Genomic DNA, 22,460 nt, shown 5'->3' on the forward strand with positions numbered 1-22,460 from the left:
TTTTTCCTCTATGTTTAATAGGAAATGAGGTTCCAACTTTGAGATTAGGTTACAAGAAATTGTTCACTTGAGCTAACCACCAGCCAGATCTGATACAGCAGAGAAGGAAAGTTAAGGCAGGTTTCAGGTTTTCATGTTACTGTACAAAAGTTTAGAAATAATCTATCAAGAAAAAAACCATTTTGTAACTGATAGGAAGTAGGGAATACTGCCTCAAACTCGAGTCCACCCATATACAATTTGTTCCCTAGAGCAGTGACTCTCCCAATGAGTCCACAATCTCCCAGGATGTCCAACCTACTATCAGGGAGTCACTGAGAGTATCAGTTGTATTAGAAACATTCAGATCATTTCTACTTTATTCAATTTATGCTACCGGGAAGTGAAACATACAAAAGTTACTAGTGAAAATAACCCCGAACTTTTTGAAGCCTGCCTATGAAGTGCCACTCGCACTCTAAGGTGTGATGTCACTTAATTCTTATGACAGCCTTATGAAGTAGGTGTTAGTAGAGCCCTCATTTTATCAGTGAGGAGACTAAGGCACAGTGCCATAAGTCATACACCTTACTGATCATGAATTGGGCCACTCAACCAACCTCTGCTACTCTGGGTTCTGAATTTAGGATCTGAAGTCTTGGATTTTAGTCTCAACTCGACCTTGCCTCTTTTCATGAGTTTTAACAACTTGTTTAAACTTTCTGAACTCATACTTTTCATTGGCAAAATTAAAAACATAGTATCTACTTCCTAAGCCTTACGTGAGAGTTAAATGAGATCGGACATGAAATGGCCATGCGAACTGCAAAGCACTTTACAGACCCTTAGCATCACCTTTAATATCACATCGAACTCTCTGGAACCACACAGCTTTCTGAAGGATGTCAGGCCCATTCCATGCATATTCTCTCAATCATTTTCTAAGGAAAAATTATATTACTTTTATACGTTGGAAATTTCTTTCCACATATTACACAGCACTTAATTTTTCAGAATATGTATAAAACACCCTCCTTTTTTAACTATGGTAATATTTTCCTTTTGTTTACATTGATCTATTTCATCCAAGAAGAACTAGAGTACATAGTTTCAGCTTAAAAATGTTATAGAACCCACCCCACCATCATTACCAGAATCCTAAAAAGTGGAGAAAAAAGTGATAGTAGGCACCATTTAAGTATTAATATAAGATTTTTAGAAGAAAGAAAAAAGTCATAAGTAGCTCCTTCCCTTTTCCATTCTGGAAAAGTTTTAGAATTGCTTTTGTGAGGCAAGAAGCAAAAATGCTTACAGTTGAAACTCTGTTTCTCTACAGTCTTGTTCTGTGTAGAGTAAAATATTCTGTACTTGTCAATCTTCACCAAAAAATAACAACTATAATTTATAGACAATCAGTGTTGTGTTGGATGGTATGTTATGCATTTCAATTTTATTATCTCATTGAATTTTCACTATAATCCTTCAAGCGAGTGACATCATTCTTATAGTGATCAGGGAGCAGAGGCTCCGAGAAGTTAAATGACTTCTTGAAGCTTATAAAACTATTAATTAGCCATTTGTCACACCTAGGTTTTTACTCTAAAATCAATATTCACATGTATGTTCGATTGCCTAATGAATCTTAATGAATAGTAGGAAAAGTTTAATTTCAAATGTTGTCTAATGTAGCTTTTTGTAGAAGTAGGAGGGTGAGGGTTATAGTTTGGTTAGCCTATTAAACATTCCCAATCTCCTAACACCCTCATCTCTTTGCTCTTTCACCATAGAATGTGTAAAAGACAGGTGCACTTTCTTAGATTCCCTGAAAACAAAAGTTGAGCAGGTGTCATAGTTTTAGTCAATGAAATAAAGGCAGAGATTTTCAAGACAATTTGGAAAAAGAAGTGTTTTTTCTGCTGTAGGTACAGATACAGCTGGCACCAGTCCTTTGTCATCTATTACTATGAACGCTGATGTGATGCTCGGCGCTGTGGTAGTCATCTCAGAGCCATAGTTCAAGGCAAAGAAAATCATAAGGATGCAATCTCAGACAATAAAGAACTATTGAGAAAAGCAGCTGCATAGCTCTGTGTTCTTAAATCAAAAAAAAAAAAAACATTTGATTAAATCTATTGTTAACCAGGTAATATGTTAATCGAAGATGAAAATGTTCCTGATATAACGAGAACTGAAAATTCTATGACTCTCTGTAGGAAAATATTATTATAATATATATTGCAAAAAGTAATTGGAAATTTTACACTGGATAAATATTAAATGAATGAATATTCTGTGTTAGGAACCACAGAGCTTTCAAAATTAAATAACATATAATCTATATATTGATTAAGATAAAAATCAAATGGTCTTTAGTATTGTTATTTTGCTTCCCTGAATCCATTCACTTTAATTTTAATGAAAACCTTGTATTTTCTTCTGGGAACAATACTCCCTGTGATAGATTGAATCTCTGGCTGCAATTCTTTACCCTTATCTGTAGCATGCCCTTGAAGTACCTAATACTGTAGTTAGGGTAATCTTCCTACTCCTAGATTATGCATTTGACTTGTTTTGGCTGATTGATATTAGTAGATGTGTTATAAACAGAAGCTTGATATGGTCTTGCATGGGGAGATTGGCCTCTTGGATCTTGAACATCACCCGATTAAGCCACTTATCCCAGGAGGAGAATGACAAACCTGTGTAGCAGAGATAACCTAAAAAATGATCAACCTTGTCAAGATCAGCTGAACCCTGTAGAAGATGAGAGATTAATGCTCATGGTTATGCCATTGAACTGTGGGGTTTGGGAAGTAAGCACTGACTTACACCTATTCTCTGTTCACGTGATTTGAGTAGAACTGACAATAACCATAAGTCCAGGATCAGTCATTTGATCTAGATTTGTCCACTCAGTTTATTCAATTCTCTTCAAGTTAGTGATTAATTCATAAATGGGCTCATCAACATATCCTGGTCTTTCAAATCAATTCAGTGACATTTTGTAATTATTAGGAAACATAATCTCGCTTTCCACTAGGTTTTCTAGCCCTAAGAATTATATAACCCTGTGATTACTGGGGCTCATATACGAATGGTGCCAACCTAAGAATGAAGCCAACACTGAAGAAAACACAAGATAACAATGGAGGAAATAAATCAAATTGTGGCGACTATGTTAGAATCCCTAGATCTATTTTTCTTTAGATATTTTATTATTGCAAGTCAATACATTTCCTCTCTTAAGTAATTTTGGGTTTGGCTTGTGTTGCTTGCTGTAAATAAAATGGTCCCCAGAACTGTCAAGGATAACCATAGAAGAGTGAAACATCAATGAGATGTCAATAAAGTGTTCCTAGGACGACCTGCTTAGAGGATGGGTATTCAAAGAAGATTTCAAGTAAAGATGAGATTTCGATCAATGAAGAGTAGGAAAGAGTTTATCCTGATAAAAAAAAAATACAGTAAAAAAAAAAATGAGGAGTGTATTCTAGCAACAGTGAGCAATTTAGTCTGACTAGAACATACGGAGCTTAAAGTGGAGAAGTAGGCAATAAGGTTGCATGATATTTTAGAGCTATTTTGCTCAAAGCCTTGAAAGCCCAAATAAGGCATTTGTAATTTAATTTATTACACATTGGAAGATTTTAGAAGGGGAGTCACATAATTAGAACTTGGTAAAATTTATTCACTTGTTAGAATTTACTGAAAGGGAAAAATGAGTACATAATGGAAGCAATTGGAATATGTGTCTATCACATAACCCATCTTTCTCAGTTTTTGGCACATAGTAGTGACTTAAATATTTTTGAACATTATGTTGAATAGGAGACTTCTGTAACATTGTAAATGAGAAATAGGCGAACTTAGATGGAGAGATGATGTAAATGCGGAAAGGAGATGAAATATTCCAATAGATTCATTAGCATTGGTAACGGAATGGGTATGGGAGCTAAAGGGGAGAGCAGATACAAATATGATCTGGGGGATTTCAACTTTGTTAATGAAGAAAACAGAATTTCTGAAATAAGACATTGGATTTAGTCAAAAAGGTTTAAGGTTGCTTTAGTTTAAAGAATAATTTTCTCCCAAATGAATGTATGATTTTTACATATTTATGATGAATTGCTTTTTTTGAAGACAAAGTTGAATTTTTTTCTGGTGCAGAAATACATTTATTTTACTTTCTAAATCAGTGAAATTAGTATCAACATAAGCAACCCATTTCAAATTGTTCCATTTGAAGCAGATTGGACATAAAAGTCTGGATGTGAAATTCTCGGAAAATTTTAACTAAATGTTTCAGGAACAAATCTCCCATCCCTAGTGCCCCTTTGATGTTAATAAACATTTACTTTTCAAGAAGCCGTACTTTGCTATGCACCAAGACTAACGATTCAGTTAATATAGATGTCATAAAAAAACAGAGAATTGGGTAATTTGGGATATTTCTTAAGCCAGAAGGCGGTTCATTTTTCTCTGGCTGACATTTACATGGTTCTATTGCCTTAATGTTCAGAATGGAAGCAAATATACTTAAATGAGAGTCACACCTCCCTCAAAAAGATTTGTAAAGTAGTTAACATCTTATTGCATCCTGGCTTCTACTTAAGAATCTCTAAAACTCCTCTTCCAGACATGACAACTGGTCCTTTTAGAATGACAGTGTAAATAACTCTGTGAATTAACCCTGAAGATATGTTCACTGAGGACTTTGTTAGGAATTACATTTGATACTTACCTGGTCTCACTAAGCTGATTTGCTGGAGTATGGAAGGTCTAGGGAAAAGCATAACCCACTTTGGTCTTTGTATTTTCTCCCAATTTTTTTTCTATTGAGATGTACAGGGACCAACCAAAATTGGCGAGCCATACTGAGACAGTACAATTCTTAGACTCTATCTTAAGCCTGGTAATAATTTTCTGATGTCATGGAGTATGCTATAGTACTCCTGATGCTGATGATACATCCAATTATTCAGAAACCAATGTACCTCAAGCCAAATATTTATCTCACTTGGAAGCAAAGAAGCAAGTATATAGAATTGTAGCTGTGTTTCTTATATAATAACTAACTCTATGACCTATGCATAGGCATTATTTGTGTCAAGAACTGTGAGGGACATATAGATTATGTAAGCACTCAGTCCCCACTGATAATTTATGTGAAACTCACCCTGATTAGCAGTGCATGTCATGCTACCATCCTAAATTCTTAAGTTTACAAGTTTAAGCGTATTTTCCACCAAATAGTGTTCTTTTCTTGAGGCCAAAAATTTGACCCATGAGGCTCAGTTATCTCTAAAATCCATAAAAAGTATGCTCTTTTTCTCAAGTTCTGACTTTTTTTTGCAGACATACAATTTTTTAAATCTGCTAAACCACTATTAAAATTTTTACTTAATCATATGCCTAGGGTTATAATCATATCAGAAATTTTATAGAGCAAATTTTTAAATAAATACTTTAGCAATATTTTACGTGCCCCTCAGTTGTACCCATATTTCATTAGTGCAGTCTCAGAAGCACTGCTTTATTACAGTGTTTTCAATACAGAAATATTTATGCATAAAATGTGTGCTATAGATCTATAATATTTCTGAAAAGAGCAGTAGCTACACAGAGACTTATGAAAGTCCTTTGACATCAAGGGCTTTCTTAAGCATCACTGCTGAGGAAGAAAGTGCTCCACATTTGAATAAATAATAGAAAGAATTATGTCCAGGAGTATGACATATTTCAGGAAATTGGAAAAGATTGCTGTAGCCATCGTCAAGTGCAATTTCTGCCTGTTATTATGAACTGTGCTTTCACGACCCCACGTAGCAGCAATTACAAAAACACATCCATTCATTCTCCAACCTCCCAACCCTCACCCCTGCATTGAGTGGTATATGCCTGTAGTCTTTGACCTGTCGTCAGCAAAAACTTCATTCTATGATTCCTAGCCATAGGTAACTTAAAGGTCATCTCTGGAGCTTCATACAACTGCAGAAGTCTGATTTCCATTCATAAACTACCGAATCAGAATCTCTAGAGTGGAATCTAAGGTAATGTGATCGTTTTTTTTTTTTTTTAAGTTTCACTGGTAATTCAAATGCGCACCCCAGATTAGGAACCATTGGCTTAATCAAAATCTAGTATTATATCTGAACTATTAAAAAAATAATACTCTTCTTCTAACTTAATTCCTTTTTTCCCATTTTTGTTTATTGTAGTAAAACACACATAACAATATTTACTGCATTAACTATTTTTAAGTGTATAGTTCAGTGGTGTTAAATACATTCATATTGTTGTGTGGCTATCACCACCATCTCCAGAACACTTTTTATAGTGGAAAAGTGAAACTATTTCTATTACACAAGAACTCTCCATTTCTTCCTCCCCGCCAGCCCTTGACAACCACTATTTATTTCTTGTCTCTGTGATTTTGCTACTTTACCTCATGTTGGTGGAATCATACAATAGTTGTCCTTGTAACTGGCTTATTTAACATAACGTCCTCAAGGTTCAACCATATTCAGGATATCTCAGAATTTTCTTCCTTTTTAATGCTGTGTTATATTCCATTATAAGTATATGTACTACATTTTGCTTATCCATTAATTTGTCAATTTGAAAGATCGGCCCTTTTTGCCCACCCGTGCTCCTGCAAGCTATGTGCAAGCTGCTCCAGAACAGGTACATAGCTGCTAATCACTGTGCTAAGAGCAGAAATTGACTGAAATTAACCACAATTTACATGCAGTTCTTTTCTTGAAGTTGCAAGCCTGCAGTAGATTACAGAGTTCCAAAACAGATCCGACAGATTATAACGGTGCAGTCGTGGTCTAGGTAGAGAGACAGATTTCTCTGCTTCCTACTTCATCTTCCCAGAATCCCCACCCTAATTCCTTTTTTTAGGTAGAAGTCCTTCTTCACAGGGTCATTGGTCTAGAGTTTAAACCCCTTCGTCTTCACAGGGTCATCGGTCTAGGGTTTAAACCAATTCGTCATCAGAAGTTCTTCTGGATGACCTTTCTTAGCTTCCAGTGGTTTCTCTCTATTTTATTTGCATGTACTTTTAAAATGAGAAATTTGTCTGATTCTCTCAAATCAATAAACTCTGTCTTGACAATATATTGCTTATATGTGATATACATATAAGTCATAAAATAATCTGTTGGTTATACCCAGTGACATATTCTTTCTTTGTATTAGAATGAAACAATCCACTCAGTTGCCTGTCTAGACCAGTTCATTGGTTCTGAGTAAACAATTTAAATTAATTTGAATATACTAGGTAAATCTAATAAAATACATCCTTCTATAAGAGGTATAGCTCCTCTGGGATATGATTAGAAATTACTTCTACATATTATCCTCACACCTGAAATGTCTACAGTTGTTCTCCCAAGAGTGTTATTAAATAACCCATTTTCAAAAAGAAAACTAAACAAGATTTATGAGTAGGTACTTTGAAAGATTTTATTACAATGTAACATAAATCAACGTTTGATGCAATACTTTTTGAGCATATTTGAAAATATTCTCTCTTGAAGTCTTCCGTGTAGAAAACATTTTATTGATTTTAAATTGCTATGTGTCTAAAATGCTTTTCCCTCAAGTATTTTACCCATTAAATGCAATAATTGTATGTCCATATTTTACTATCATGTATATTTTTATATCTCAGAACTCTTAACTAGAAAAAAATAAATCATATTATATGATGTAAAAACTAATTGGTTCCTAAGTGAATGATGGTGTTATAGCCTTCCTTTAGGTAAAACACAGAGGTAAATAAAAACTTAATTAACATTAGAGAAGTTTAATTATAAATTTATAAATAACTGTATTTACAAATATGCATATGTATGCAAATGTATATACCTCAAATTATCTACCTGCACACTCACAAATTATTACAATATTAATACAGTAATATTGTTATATTTTATATACAGTAGTACTATATATAGTAATATTATATATGCATAATGACATCTATCAGTACCTATTTATCTGGAATAATGCTCCTAAATCCAGAAAAAATATCTTAGAGTTTTCTTTTTGGCTCATTTCTAACAGGAGCTTCAGATCTATAGTTCTTACTGGCTTCCATGTGTTAGAAATTATAATCAATGTTTTTCAGGATGTGGATTTTCTGATTTAGGCTCCCTGGATCTAGAATCAAATATCTACATTGATAATCATATGATTCTGCCTTCTCAATAATTTGGAAATTTAAACAATGTTTAGCAATTGTTTCACATCTTTTCTGTAATATTTATTTTAAGGAACAAAAAGCTATGAGGATTTCCTTTCACCAACCAAGGTAAATAATGTGATAAGATTAATGTTCGTACTTTTATCTTTATTAATTTAAATTACTGATAAAAAATAAGAGCAAGGAGAAACATGATGAGGTTTATAATCCTCTTCCACCTCTCTGGCTGAGAATAGAAATAGGCAGTTTTAGATGAGAAGTTTTGTAAATTCTGAAATAAACTATTTTTATTATTTATTTTAGTTTCCTTCTAGTGTGCTCTAAATTTCATATAGGCAAATCCCTTCAGCTAAAATCCTTAATGAACCACAATCAAAAGAGGAGAGAAATTCGATTTGTTTGGGTATGAAATTATGGGTTATTTTCTATCTACTCCAAGCCATTTTATTTACTACTCTGAATCAAATATTGCCTTGGCATACCCCTAATCAGAAATGCGGGATAAAAAAAAACAGAAAAAAGGAAGACATTAGATTTGAGATAGGAGTCAAATTAAAGTTAAAAATAAAGATATGTAACTTTTAACTGAACTATCTGAAGGTGTAGCTGGAGGATGTGCTCCCAAGAGATAAAAAGAATTTTGGAAAATATTAAATAGAGATTGTGCAGATGTGTGGCAGAAGATGATCGGCATAGGGAGTGAAAGAAATTCCCACAATTAACACACAAAAAGAAAGGAGATTCCTAACAAATCTGACAACTCCAGATAGACAGACAGCTGTTTACAGAGCAAATAACTTTTATCATCTGAATTGGTCTCTGAAAAGTAACTTGTAATTGAGGAAAAAAACCATGTAATTTAGTCACTTAATAGACATTTACAGAGTATTCAAAATGTATCAATCACTGTGCTAAGTGCACCAGAAACAAAGTCGAGTAAAAACCATTCTTTACTCTGGAGGAACCATATACACAGGTAAACAGAAAAATTAAGACGCACTGATCACATGAAAGAATACAAAAATGGGAAGACAATTAAGAAAGTAGTACATTGTAAGATGAATGTGTATATGTGTATGTGTTCAGAAAAAAAAAAATTCCTACAGGAAGTGAAGACTGAATTTCTCTAAGCTAAAGGAAAAGAAAAGGGCGTTTCGTGAAAGCAATAATAATACACACACATAAGAGTAACAATGTGGATTATGGAGAACTTCGAAAAGATTGTAGTTGTTAGAACACAGAGAGCGAGGTGGAGAGGGGTGAAATATTAATCTAGAGAGTGAAACTAACCCATATGGGACATTGTAGGATATGCTAAGGGAGGTACAATTTATCCTTAGAGAAGTCATTGTTGGGATTGAAATGGACCAAAGTTTGCATTCTAACTTACACATCCTATAAAGCTGATATGATTTTTCATGTCTCCATATCTCTAAACTCAGCTCCTATTGTTCTCTTTCTTGCTCACTTCGCTTTAGCCATACTGGTCTTGTCGCTATTTCTAGGATATGCCAAACATCCTTCTAAATTAGGAGCTTTTAAAATTTCTGTTTCATTTATCTGAAATGTTGTTCCCTCAAACAATATCTGGTCATCTTCTTCATTTTACTCATTTTTGTTGAAATGTCACCTTATCAGATGACACAGTCTAATACTCTTGGCCCCCCTGTCCTACTTTATTCTTTTATATAGGAATTATTACCACCTGACAAAGTATATTTAACTATTTTTTTTGGACATCGTCTCTATATACTGGCTATATATCACAGTGCAGGCAGAGATTTTGTTCAATTTTTCATTCTGTAACCATAATCTGGAATACTGCCAGGTACATGGCGAGTACTCCATCAGTATTTATTGAATGAATAATTGACTAAAGGAATGAAACCATGAAAGAATATGGTGTCATCAAGGGAGGTTGTGTGGAATGAGAAAAGCTTAGGGGTGAGCTCAGTGAACCTAAATTTAAGGGAAGGAAAAATAAGAGAGCTCACAAGGGGCCATCCTAGATAGACAGAGGTAACCAAGAAAATGTGTCACCTTGAGAATCTAACAAGAGAGAGCTGCCTGGAGAAGGACTTAGAAAAATGCAACAGAGATTCAGAAAGGTATTGACTTCAAAGTAGTCAGTAAATTGTGAAAAGTCAGAAGGCATGCTGACCTTGATGAGAATGGTTATGGTACCAACGTGAAAGCAGAGAACATAATGTAAGTGGTTTGAGGAGTAGATGGATTTAAAACTTTGAAACAAATATAAGCTACTCTTTTTAGGAATTAAAGAAGGAGGGAGGTGAGGAGAGAGAGAAGGAGAGATGCTGATGGAGTAGTGATGTATAAGGAGGTTAGGAGCACAGGGGATGGTGACAAGATAACATTTGTTAGTTTCATGATGAAAAGGAAGAGCAACAGCTCATCCTTTGAGACTGACGGAAAATAAATGAAGGAATGAGTGTTATGTAATTGTATGTTGGTGAGATGAGCAGTATCCGAGGGAAGTCAAGATTTACAATTTTACCTAGAACATGGATTGGAGGACAAGTTCAAGGAAATGAGGAAAAGTTCCAAGAGTTGTTGATATAAATGAATAAAGTATTTGGCCAAGAATAAATAAAAGGTTTTCAGTGAGCACTAAAGATGTATTTAAAATTAGAATCACAACTTTTAGTTGTTTATCTAAAGGAAGATGCTGATATTCCCTGGTTTGGATCATATCTACTGAAATACTGGTAGCAATGTAGCAAGCCCTACCTTAAAACCTGAATTCCACTTCCTAGCTCTTCTTCTAGTTATGTTTTTTGGGGAAGTTAATGAACTTTCTGATCTCTGATCTATCTTATAAAACAAAAATATGAATACTTGCCCTACTTATCAGAAGGATATTACATGATTTAAATTTTCAATACTTTTAGTAGTGGAGTTAAACATATTACTAAAAGGGTCTTGGACCCCCCCAACTCTAGGTCATCATCCTGGACATGAGGGCCGGATGTTCTCAAATCCCCAGATGTTCTCATTTTTAATGGAGCTCAAGGACATGGGAAGGCAAAGTAAGAAATGGCCACAATAGAACAATCCTCTTATTATTATTGGTACCATGTCATTAAAAAGAAAGTGTGTCTTACACAGAAAATCTGGTGTAGAAGAAAGAACATGGACCTATGGTTTGACAGACCTAGGTTCAAGTAAAACTGCACCAAGTATAAGCTGCATCATGTTGGCACAATTTATTTAATTGTGTTGAGTTTCCTTCACATAATCATGCTTCACTGTTGGTCCATCTCAATAAATGAAGGAGGCTTAGCGTTGTGATGGATGTATCACGTTTAGCTCAAAGATTGTGGTTTCAAGGCAAGCCCTCCTACTGTCTCGCTTGAACCTAAACAAGTTCAGTCTGTAAACCTAGCTTTCTTCATTTATACATTAACAGTACCACCTGATTTGGTTGTTGTGAGAAGTTAATAGTAGTGTGTATAAAGCACTTAGCTCAGTGTTTGACATACGGAAGTTGCTTACTAAATGCTGCTGTCATTATCATAATAATGATAATTATAATTATCAATGAAAGCATTAAAGACAGTCATTTTTTTTTCCATACATACAAAGCCCAAAGTAGTAACATGCAATAATACAGTATAAAATTGCTTATGTAAACTTAAAATATAAATTGTAACTCCCACCACATAAAATTTAGTAATGGTATTTCCCTTCAATCTATAACCCCTAATTCAAAGCAACTAGCATTTATGGATCACTTACTGTGGGCTAGGTCTCTCAAATCATACCCTGTTGAAAGTAGAAAAATGGGAGGAGATACAGGATATTTCTTTTTAAGGTCTCAAGCATGATAGAAGGTTATTAATAGGAAGCTGTATCTGTGCTCTGATCCATTTCACCCACATTATTTCCTCCTGTATTAACTTTACTTCACCATCCTCACCCTGGGTCTACTATCTACTCATCTAGTGAACATATTAAGAAGCTAATTAGGTGGCTGTCTCGCTGATGTCCAAGACCAGCTTCATTATCTCAATTAGGGTTTGATTTATCAATTAACTATATAACTGATAGTTCCAGAATCACTGTGCATTGCAATGTGGCAAAATTTAATTATAGCACAGGCTATTAAAAGCACTTAGAAAAATTCTGTGGGATTAAACGATAATAAAATATCTTGAAATTTAGCTATTATGAAGCCTTTGACACTAATTTTTAACAATGCCAAAGCATCAAAATCGCTCATGTTAAGGAAGGATGGTCCAGTTGATGCAAATGGTCCCCCAGTTCTTTTGAAACCACATTTTTTTCTCTCATGGTGCTGTTGAAAAAGACACATTCTCCATGCAAAGTTGTGAGTTATTATCATACAGCAAACTTATCTTTGGAAAAAATCCTCCGATTAAAAAATATGTATTTTATACATGAAACATGTATAAAATATATGTATATATAAAATCTGCGTTGCACATAAACAGATTAACTGTATCTTGTTCTGCAAATGAAGTTGTGAGGTAGGAGCATGCTTGCTTTTTACAGTGAGATGCTGTAAACACTCTTTACAGTAAGTAGTCAGTAGTAAGCTATCTTGTTTACTTACACCAGTGGATTATCTGTTACGTATGTAAATCGATATAGATGTACACGTAGATGCAGATAGTTCTGGAGAATATCTCTGAATGCTGCGACAGGATGGCCTGGGATAGAAGGCTTAAGGAATTCTGTGACATTCAGCCTTCTTTGAAGAGGTCATAGTATAGGTCTTTTCATGGAGAACCAATAACTTCTACAAAGCTGAGGATGGTCCGAGTTATTCTGTTATGCTTCTTATCAAATGATACACTTGGCACAATATTTTGTGCCTAATTTCTCTTTAGGTGACAAGCTTATAAATTATAAAGCATTTAGTCAAATTAAGATTGACTTTAAAAACAAATGTATTTCATTACCAGGCCTAGTACACAGCCACTTCTTCCTGCAATAGTATGAGCTAAACATTAAAACTTACCTCAAAAGTTTCAAATTTGATTTATCAAATATGGCAGGACAGGCCAGCTTGAGTTCTATAAACATTGGGCTCCAACTTCATGGAAATTTTATAGGTAAATGGCTTTACTTGCAATCTTTGAGGAAGTCTGAGAAACTCAGGAATGGCTAACATTAAAATAATAATAGAACTATTGCTTCAGGTCACTGAAAAATGCCTTGCTATATTTTTCAAAGAAAGGGGGCTAAATCTGATGTTTGTCATTATAAATGGGCACAGCACTATTTGTAATTACTTCAGTCCTCTTATCTCTTCCTATTTCATGTTTCCTATATTTAATTAATTTATCAGGTCTTGTTTATTCCATTCCTAAAATGTTGTTTGATATAATTTTACCCCATTATACTCCCCCCCAATTAAATATCATCTTTTGCTTGTACTATTATAGATCTCTGAGCCCATTTGTTTCCCACAGTGTTCAAGTTGACAAAATATAGAATCTGCCTTCAGAAACTTGTACCAAATGATAAGATTGGTGGGAAGTATTCACTGCAATTTACACGAAGGAAAATGTCAGTACAATTTACAAAGAGGTGTTAGAGAAATACCTTCTTTGCCTTCAAGTTCTTTCTCAAGATTTAGGTTCACTATGATGTCTATCTTGATATCTGGGCACAAAAATTTTATCTTCTCTGAACTATTGTAATTATGCCAATCTGATATCACTGTTCCATATATATGGCGTGATAGACTGTTTACGTCCCACAAAATTCCTGTGTTGAAGCTCTAACCCTCAAATGTAATAGTATTTGGAGATAGAGCCTTTGGAATTAATTAGATTTAGATGGGGACATGAGGTCAGGGCTCCCATAATGGGATTAGTATCCTTATAAGAACAGGAAGAGACTGGCACACCTGCCCACTCTCCTGTGTGTACGTGTGTGTGTGTGTGTGTGTGTGTGTGTGTGTGTGTGTGTGTGTGTGTGTCTTTCTTTGTCTCTCTGTCTCTGTCTCTTTCCATCACGTGAGGATACAGTGAGAAGATGGCCACAGGCACACCAGAAACGGTGCCTTTACCAGAACCCTACCATGCTGGCACCCAGATTTCAGACTTCCAGCTTCCAGAACTGTGAGAAATATCATTTCTGTTGTTTAAACCACCCAGGTTGTGGTATTCTGTTATGATAGCCTTAGCTAACTAAGACATGTGACATTTGTTAATATACTTACTTTGTAGTTTTTCTTATGAATTAATGTGCATAAATCATGGCTTCCCATTTCCAGAGCTTTGAACAGAGAGACTCTATAAAATATCCATTTCATTCAAAGAACATATCAGAGATTCAATTATTATGGATCAATTATTTATGGAAAGTATATCTTTTATGTACTGGAATCTATTTGGGGGTATTTAGGCTTAAAAGTCAATTGCAGAATAGTATATGGCTATGTATTATGGTATAGCAGTAGAGCTAAGAGAAGTTAACGGAGACTTTTGAAAGTATGTTACAAGTTAAAAACTTTGGATAAGAGCAGAGTATCATGATTTTAACTATAACAGTTTTAATGCCTTTCACTAATATTAGCTTACAAGGTCTCTGAAGGAAGATACAATACTTATTATGTACTTATCTCCTAGATACAATGCTCATATATATTTGTCAAGTGAATGTATATGTGATTCAATAAGTAATACTCATGATTCATAACTGGGTAACACTAAAAATCAAAACCTTGAGTGGTCTGAATTAATTCATCTATATTTAACCTGGGTCTTGCTGAAGAGATTGACTAAACTCGACTACTTCACTGTCCCCTCTGTCAACCACCAAGGAAAGTGGGTTAGGCATCATGTCTTATTTAGGTCTTTATATTTTGTATTAGAGAGGGTATATTTGGTGTAAGAATCAAGCATGGAGGTTTAGTACTGTGAGAATGTATAGTGAGTCCAATATATGTCTTTTAAAATTACTAAATTCCAATAGTAGAAAAAATGAGTTCTGTTTGTCTTGATAATTAATAGGAATGAACTGTTTGGAACTAGGCTGAAAAGAGAAACACACCAAAAAATGTGTTTAAGAATTAATTCTTCTCTGACTCAAATTATTTGTTGTCTTTTTAAAGTAGGAAAATAGTATGGGCAGTTTTAGATGACTGTTTTTATTCGAGCCAAAAAAATTTTGCTGAGACCTGTACCTAATGCACAGAGCCATTAATGAGAATAGTTTAGACCTTTCCATTATTATATTGGTTTTCTGAGTTTTAAGAAAGTTGACCTTGGAATATCCATCCACCTTCTTCTCACCTTGATATTAAAACTTCAACAGAGCTCAGCAAATACATTTCTTCCCCCAGATATTTAATTCTGCTCTAATTTGTGGTCCAGATTGCTCTATTTTTAACAGAGCTAAAATAAATCAGTTCATAATTTGGACATGTCCATTTACCCAAATATAGGATTTAAAGCATCCTTTACATATCACTTTCTAGTTTTCTTCATATGCCACTTGAAATGTCAGTGTTCACGAGAGCGACCTAAAACATTCAGACTTAAAATTATGTATCAGGCATCGAATATATTTTGCTACCTTCTCTCACCCCTTTTCAGAGGAGCCGACCTCATGGTGTCTTCTGTAAGAACATTAGATTGTGAGACTGGGCTTCTCTTCTCCAAGATAGTTGAATGAAAATTATTGTCATGCCTTAGGTAGGACAATCAGTTTTTCTCCTTAGAGAAAGGGATTGTAGTGCAGCTCTGTTGGGCTCTTGAACTAAGAAATAATGTTAGCTTGGGCTGGGACAGTTGATTTTGGCCTGCACATAAAATGCTGACAAAGCTGTTTTATAAAAAAGCAAGAGAATAATGTTCGTGGTGAGAGTCTGTGTGTTTCAGAGAGGAACAAGATAGAAAGAACCTTTTCCTAAATCATTTATTGATGTTGGTTTCTAATATGATCACACTATACTTCCTGCCAAGTTTGATGAGACACTCTTTGATTTATCCAATACATTGTCATTTTTTAAATTCAAAGTCTCTTAAGTTGGTTGAAGTATCAAAAGCTAAACTTTCGTATATATGTCTTTATCTTGAAGAATTTAATTATTCTACTGGAATGATATTAACCAATTTGGCTCATGTTTAGTTAATTTGTTTTCAACAACTCTTTTAAAAATGGAGATTTAGGAAGCTCTGCCCTTTTCTAAGACAAAGGAAGACACATTTCAGTACTGATAAAAGCCCTATAGTAGGAAAGTGATTAATTAAGCCACTAATTGAATGCCATGCAACATTAGAAGATATGATTCTGAGAGTTACATTTTAATATTACAAATGTTTGGAAAACATCTAATTAAACACATCGGTCATTAAAATAGGTAGAAGAAAACATTGAAATAAATTTGTTGAAATGAACCACAAAAACACATTGATTTATATGTTTTACTTAACGTAATCTATTTTTATAAAAAAAAAATCTAATTTCCATTAAACAGAAAACTGAGGTCAGAGTATAAGTATTTTGCTTATGATTAGAGCTTGTGAGTAGTTCCCTGACCAAAAATTATTTTGAATGAAAGTTAATGAGAACCACACTAAATGAAAATAGTGATTAAATAAAAAAGTAAAATTGTTGGATATTTCTTTTTTAGATTTTTTACTATAATTTTATTTAACAATGTCATAAAAAAGCATAGTAAAAATGAAAATGTTTCCAACTATGCAAACTCTTACACATTTCTACCTATATTTAAAAATGAAAATAAAATTTATAACTTGTAAAATATAACAGATTTAGAAAAAAGTTACAACTCTGAGGATAAAAAGTAGGTATAGTTTATCATTTTTGCACATCAAAGTACTGTCACGGCTATTGCTTATATTACTGACGATTCTATTTCATCAAGTCTATGACTGTACAAATTAATGGAGCCACTCCAGTGTCCCCTAAATTTGCTTCACAAAGCTGACAGCTCTCTCAGACAAATGAGCCTGGCTCCCTCCTGGATAGCGGTGTCCATGTTTCTGTTCCCTAAACTGCATAATAAGGAGTCAATTTAACTTAACCTTCCCTGATCAAAGATGTACCCCTGGAAGGATTATAGATACTCTTTAAGGAAGTTTAAGTAAGTGGCTGTTCAATTATCTGGTCTTCAGGAAGGAAATGTAGATTCAGCCTGGGAGAAAAGTAAGGTTAAATCCACAAAGAAAGAATTCATCTCCTTCTCTGTTTCCTTCTGCTGTTAGCAAGTCATCATAAACTGCTTAATCATAAATTATTAATGTCAGTGGGACTGAGATACATTCTGTCTTCATTTATTGAAATGTATCCCCCAGGCATCCTGGTGGTGGGTTTGACTGATAAACTAATAGAGTTGATATTTGCATAATCACTTGGCACCTTGCTGCCAAGCTAACTTGCTCTACTGTTGACAGAGTAGTTCATGATGTATTTGCAATTGGAATAATCTTGATAGCCCAATCAGTATCTTTGGCTAAGAAGAGAATAAATAAATTATTTTTTAAGTTGTAATTTTTCATCTGATTAATGCATATGTCTAATGGTAAGCATTTTAGGGAGAAAATAATCTGTCTAGAGTTGATGAAACTGTAGACTGGACACAACCTTGCTTTAAGATTGAGAGAGCTGGCTTATGGCGTTTCTGGAAACTGCTAGATCTCTTGAATAAACTTGGTCATTCGTTGAAGACAGCTGCTACCATACATGGAATTTAAGATTATATTTCCTGTAATATTATATCCTTTCAGAGTCCAGAATAATTTTATACAGCTCAATGTTTTGTAAGCAATGCCTAATCAGTAAGGAAAAAAAAAGACAAGAGAAAAATGGCCAAGTTCTCATTGGGTCACAGCAACCTAAAACAAGTTGGCTGTGATTTTCCTTGACCTGATGTTCAATGAGGGACAGCCTGACATAAAGTAAGAAAACTTGTTTCAATGACAACTTGTCAATGGACTGAAAGCCAAAGTAGACTTGATTGAGGCTGGTGGTCTAGGGATCACAATTTGAGAACCACTAAATTAGAGAAGGAAAGGAATTTTTACAGTCATCTGTAGATATCTTGATATATTATTACCAATATTTATTACTATAAACTATTACTATAAACTATACTACTTATTGATATACATATGCGAAGAGGTATTTGCTATTGAATAGTCAGCACGTGCTTAAATTGTAGCTTGAGACAATGCCTGATTTAAAGCCACGTTGATAAACTTTAAAGAGTTAGTTAAATATTTTACAGTTTTAAATTAAATATTTTTAAATTGCAATTTTTATCTTGCTTGGCTTAGTATAGTGTCTTGATGGTTAGGAAGAATTTTGGTAATGGAATTGAGGGGAATACATGCTTGTGTACAGGATTGACTGAGCTGACAATAAGGACTCCCTCTGTACATGGCATCCCAGGGGCATCCTCATAGAGCACCAAGAGGTCCAGATTAGCTTGTTATGAATGAATTATTTCAGGAGACGTGAAAGCCATAGGTCTCAGGTCTGTGGTAGACTCTGAGAGACTTGTGACTTACAGAAAGGCTAGACTGCCCTGCTGGGGAACATTAGCTTTATATGAAACTATTTATTCTGGCAGAACAGCAACGGGGACAAAACTCAGTTCAAATTTTCAATTGTTTATTTTAATTTATTTTTGAAATTTTCTTTAGATATGAAGCTATCTTTCAACATTTCCATGTTAGATATGAAGCTATCTTTCAACATTGAATTATCACAGTAATTGTTATCAATAATATGACTCTTATTTGAAAAATGATAATGCATACTATCATATCTTTTGACATAATATCTCATGAGTTTTTCGTAGATAAGAATGTAGAAAAGATACCGTCATATACTCTTATTCCTATATGTGAATTGAGTAGTAAATAAGCTTTTTTACAAGAAAAGTGAAGATCTGTGCTATAGAATATTTAGCACAAAAACGTATTTTTATAAGCCACATTTTCTAAATGTTGGACTTATTATAATAAATTACTCTCTACATATAAGTAAATGTAATAGGCACAAATAAGTAGATAATTTTGTTATGGATCTATAAGCTTTATCTATGGCACTCAGATTTTTTTTTTTCTGAACAAAATATACAATGTATTTCTAGAGTGATATAGTTCCAAAGCAATACAGAGTCATAGAACTTTACAGTTCTAATAAAAACAATAACAAAAAACACTCAGAAATTCTCACTTTTATAAATAAATTGTCTACATCTTACAGTTTATGGGTGACAGTTTATTCTGTGGCTGGGCTTTCTAATGTCAGTACCAACCTTATTTCCACTCACAGTTTTGCACACCTTCTAATAAATGTTATGGCAACATTCATTTCATGAATATATATATATATATATGCATATATATATATGTCAATTTTTAAATGTAATTGATTAAGAAAACTTAAAAAATCTTAGAAAATATAATATAGACTTACATTTTAGGCAGTATGACATACTAGATAATGCAGACAGCCCTCCTGATTAAACAGCTGAAAGTCTGGATTCAACAATTTAAAAATTGTTTGTAAATGCTAAGTAGGCACATAAAGGAAGAAGTTTGTACAGGCAAAATGATGTGCAAAAAGTCTGTGCTAACAGACCAGTTTTTGCCCTTCCAATTTCCACTTTATTCAGGATAACCTGAGTTGTGTTTTAACAACTACATGGGGCATAGGGAACAGGAGAAAAATCAGAACCCCACTAGTGTGGGAGTCTAATAGGAAACCTGCACAAAGAAACTAGACTCTGTAGAGCTACCTTGTTGTAAAGGTGAAGTAGAAATAAACTTTCCAGGAAAAAGGGGACTGCAAAAAAATGTGTCTGTCTTTAAATTGGAAAGGGGTCAATATATTTTCTTGGTAAAGAGGTGGAGAGTAAATATTTTAGGATCAGTATCTCTTTCATAACTACTCAATTCTGCCATTATAGCGCTAATGCAGCCATAGGTCATATGCAAACAATTGGACTCACTGGGTTCCAATAAGAATACTTTATTGATAGATACCAAAATTTAAATATTTGTAATTTTTACTTTCCATGAAATGTTATCATTCTTTTGAGTCATTGATCACTTAAAAATGTAAAAGGCCATTATTACCTCAGAGGTTGAACAAAAACTGGTTTGACCCATTAGTCATAGTTTGCCAAAATCTAATTCAGTGTAATATTGGTACATAGATACAGGAATTAAAAATTTAAACAGCATTTAAAAGCCCATTAATGAACCCACACATAATGAAAGTTATTTTTAATAAAGTAGCTTTTGTATATGTGTGAGAAAGAATGGACTATTTATATATGGTTGTGGGAGAACTATTAATTTATACAGGAAAAAAACTGAAAATACATGAAGTTAAATCTCTACCTCACATTATAAAGAAGAAAACAAATTAAGTATAGATTAAAGGATTATCTGTGAAAGGACACATCTTAGAATTAACATAAGAAAATATAGCTTTATTTTAGGGAATGGTCTTTTAAACAAGGCAAACTGTGCAATTATAAAGTTGAACATCAATACATTGGTAATGATATTACTATTAATAACTTCTGTACAATAAGAATCAAAAAGAAAGTTAAAATACGAGTCACAAATGAATGAGGATGTCATATACTTTCAGGAAAGAATTAATCCCCTGAATATAAAATGCACTCTGTAATTTAATGTAAAGGGAAAAACCAACCAATAAAAAAAAAATGGGAAAAATAATAGGAATTTCATAGGAACATGGATGAGATGTTAAAGCTCATTAATAATCAGGTAAATGCAAAGTAAAGCCCACAAAATATCATTTCACAATTATATTTACAAAATGCAAGGTCTGTTGGGAGAATAAATTGGTATCTCGTGACATTACTTGGACAAAAGAACTATGTGCCTAAGCTACAAGCCCATTAATTCTACTCTCAATTCCACCAAAGGTTGTGAGCAAGGCTGTTTATTCATTGCAGGTTTATAAATACACACACACACACACACACACACACACTCATACAAACAAACATGTACACATATCTCAAAAACAGTTAAAAAAATTAGTGGTGTGAAATGAATGAAATAAAGCTTCATGGACCAATATGGGTGCACATCCAAAATATATTTCTGAGAAAATTAAGTGTGTTACAATAAATTATGTAGATTACAGTTATATAAAGTTTAAAGGCCGGCAAAAATTGCAGTATATATTTTTAAAGATCTATGTGGTAAATATATAAAGAAAAAGAAATGATTTTCATGAAATGAAGTAGTTAGTATGGCTGAGAGGAAGATATGTAATCTAAGAGGAGTGCTGGAGCTTTTTTAGCTGAGTGATGAATATGGATTTTTTTTTTGTAATATGCATTTTTTTATGCTTTTTAGTACTGTATTCAAAATCTGTAGGAAAATTATACACTACTATATTTAGTCAGTAATATTGAAATGATTTATTATTATAGTATAGAATCTGAAATATGAGTTTAGAGCACAAAGATCAAGAGGTACAAGTTAGATTGTCCATCAGTGCTGGGCAGGTCTTCAGATAAAAGTTGTCTATCTGGAAACTTTTTTATTACTTATTATACATTTTTTATATGTTCCTGTTAATTTACTTTAAAATTTGTTCTAAATTTTATATATTTTAAATTTTAAATTCTCAATTTCCCAATGAATACGATATTAAAGGCAAATCTCTAAGAATGTGTTTCTTTAAAAAGTTCAATATCTTGTGTTTACTCACTTCTCTAACTTTATTTTTAGAGATGTATTTTTCAGAGCCCCTAGATATTTGTTCAAACAGTTCAATATCCTCCAGATTCAATAAAGACATGTCTTTTGGTTCCAAGTATATTTTAAACAATTTGGATCCTGTACATTATGAAAGTAGGCTGAATAAAAGATAACAGGGTTCATATCCAGAAAGCAAACTATTTAGAGTAGGAAACCTATAAAATAGATTGACTATCTAGACATTAAACATTTTGAAAGAAAATTTTCTAGCTTGATACATTTTCTCAACCACTAACACCTACACAGCAGCAAACGTGAGCACACATACCCATATACCCACAAATACATACATAAACATACACAAGATTAAATGAGTTAATAATTGTAAAATGCTTTAAATGATGCCAATTACTTACTATATACTCTGTGAGTGCTTGATAAATACAAATATTTCCATGCAACAAGCAAGCATATTTAGGATCAGAAATCCAAATGACAAAGGTCTTTTAGGAGCATACAACAGTTTGTGCTTCAGAGAGAACTGAACTTTG

Source organism: Pteropus medius, unplaced genomic scaffold (assembly GCF_902729225.1).
Source record: "Pteropus medius unplaced genomic scaffold, Ma_sr-lr_union100, whole genome shotgun sequence".
In the NCBI taxonomy this organism is placed as follows: Eukaryota; Metazoa; Chordata; class Mammalia; order Chiroptera; family Pteropodidae; genus Pteropus; species Pteropus medius.